Source organism: Sapajus apella, unplaced genomic scaffold (genome assembly GCF_009761245.1).
Source record: "Sapajus apella isolate SASKATOON/1434 unplaced genomic scaffold, GSC_monkey_1.0 scaffold95, whole genome shotgun sequence".
Taxonomy (NCBI): domain Eukaryota; kingdom Metazoa; phylum Chordata; class Mammalia; order Primates; family Cebidae; genus Sapajus; species Sapajus apella.
In genome coordinates this window covers 1,756,321-1,758,599 of record NW_022437035.1, presented here as the reverse complement: position 1 = coordinate 1,758,599, position 2,279 = coordinate 1,756,321, and the positions used below count along the sequence as shown (strand labels likewise).

The window sequence follows — 2,279 nt, the reverse complement described above, 5'->3', positions numbered from 1 at the left end:
AAAAAAAAAAAAAAAAAAAAAAAAAAGAAAAGAAAATCCCAGTGATAGGAGAATGACTGAAGTTTGGAGTTTAAACACTGAGTTCATGCATTAGCTTTACATGGGTTCTAATCCCAGCTCCACCACCTCTAGCCGACTGACCGCGAGCTAATGACTTAAGCTACCTCAACCTCAGTTTCCTCATCTGGAAAATGAGAATAAGAATAGTTCCTGCCTCCCAGTGTGTCACCATGAGAACTAAAGGACCTAACACAGTACCTGGCACATGCTGGGGGTTAACAAACGGTAGTATTGCTACCTGTCACCATCATCACTTCATACACGAAGGCTCATGGAGAGGGTGGGACCTGCCCAAGGTCACAAGGCCGGGAAAAGTCAGGCTGGAAACCTGAACTTCAGTCCTCAACTTACACAGAAGTTCTAACTCCCACAGCTGAGAGGCCTCACCCAAACCTGCCCCACCCAGACCCAAGTCCGGCTGATAAATCCTTTCCTGAAAGGGAGCACAGCCTGCAAATCAGCCCATCATTTGCTGAGGGCCTGCCAGGTGACAGGGCCTCCCAGATCTGGTGAAAGTCCCATCGTGCAAACCACCAAAGGAGGTGCAGCTGGGCAGAGGGTGGGCAGGGCCGGCCCAGGTCTACACAGCACGTTCAGCGCAGGCTTGCTACGTTTATCACTGTCATTATTATTATTTGAGACGGAGTTTCGCTCTTGTTGCCCAGGCTGGAGTGCAATAGTGCAATCTCAGCTCCCTGCAACCTCCACCTCCCGGATTCAAGCGACTCTCCTGCCTCAGCCTCCCGAGCAGCTGGGATTACAGGCATGTGCCACCACACCCAGCTAATTTTGTATTTTTAGTAGAGACAGGGTTTCTCCGTGTTGTTCAGGCTGGTCTCAAACTCCCAGCCTCAGGTGAACGGCCCACCTCAGCCTCACAATGTGCTGGGACTACAGGCCAGAGCCACCGAGCCCAGACCTATTGTCATCAATATGTAGTCATCCCTGTTACTCAGCGTCATTACTATTTCCACCTAGATTGGGGTGGGGGGGGGGATCTTATTAGTCGTTCATTTGACAAATATTAAGTGTCCCTACCATGTGCCAGGAACCACACTTGGGACAGGGCAGGAGACAAAGTCTCTGTCCTCCTGGACCTTCATAGTGCCATAGAGGAGTCAGGCAGTATTAGAGAAACAAATACGTAAATAACCATATGCAATGGCGCGATGGCTCCCGCCTGCAATCCTAGCCATTTGAGAGGCTGAGACGGGCAGGTCAGTTGAGCTCGGAAGTTAGAAACCAGCCTGGCCAACATGGTGAAACCCATCTCTACTAAAAATACAAAAAAAGTAGCCGCGCATGGTGGCACATGCCTGTAATCCCAGCTACTTGGGAGGCTGAGGCAGGAGAATTGCTTGAACTGGGAGGTGGAGGTTGCAGTGAGCTGAGATCACGCCACTGCACTCCAGTCTGGGCGACAGAGCGAGACTCTGCCTCAAAAAAAATCATATGCAGTTTGGGGTCTGTACTGAGAACAGGGAATGGGAGGGTCCTGAGGAGGGCCGTCCTGTCTGCGCACCAGCACCCTGCCCACCTGCACAGAAGCAGCCTCCTCCCGGCCCTCCCGGCCTCCACTCCTGCCCAGAGCACAAGCCCATTTCCTTTTCGGCAGCCAGGACTTTTCAAAAGCCCAAACCAAGTCCTGCCATGAAAGGCAACTGCGGTTAAAACAAACCCCACGTTGCCCTGCACTGGCCCAGCCTCCTGAACCTCTCCCCCGTGCTTCCTGTGCCTTCGGGTCTTCCAGCACGATGCCCAGCTTGCTCCTGCCTCAAGGCCTCTGCACACACCAGTCCTGCTACCTACAACACCTTCCCCTGGGCTCTTCAGGTGACCCCTTGTCTCCTTCAGGTCTCAGCACATAGGTCACTTCCTCCCAGAGCCCTTCCCTAGCCACCCCATCGAAAGCAGACACCGTCTTCCACATTACCTTCTTTTATTTTTACCATCTCTCTTAATCATTATCTAAAGTTCTGGTTTATGAACTGACTTTTGTACCTACTTCTCCCCACTAGAATGTCAGGACTATGAAGGCACTGAACGCTGCTGCACGCTTGGTGCCCAGAACAGTGCCTGGCACAGAGTAGGTGCTTAACAAATATTGTTAGATGAGATGGATGGAGGGAGGGAGGGAGGGAGGGAAAGAGGGACGGAGGGAAAGAGGGAGGAAGGGAGGGAGGGAGGGAAAGAGAGAGGGAGGGAAAGAGGGACGGAGG

The 2,279-nt window shown here is 52.3% G+C and overlaps 1 protein-coding gene and 1 long non-coding RNA gene across 2 annotated transcripts in view; one reads left to right on the top strand and one right to left on the bottom strand.

Annotated features, from left to right (window-relative positions):
* LOC116535566 overlaps positions 1-343 on the top strand; it is an 8,213-nt gene extending 7,870 nt beyond the window's left edge. Inside the window, exon 3 of the long non-coding RNA XR_004262256.1 lies at positions 33-343. This is a non-coding gene — a long non-coding RNA (uncharacterized LOC116535566). The remainder of the gene's footprint in view (positions 1-32) is intronic.
* Positions 1-2,279, bottom strand: part of KIAA1671 (KIAA1671 ortholog) — a 252,820-nt gene that overhangs the window by 226,333 nt on the left and 24,208 nt on the right. The gene's annotated exons all lie outside the window — the stretch shown is intronic.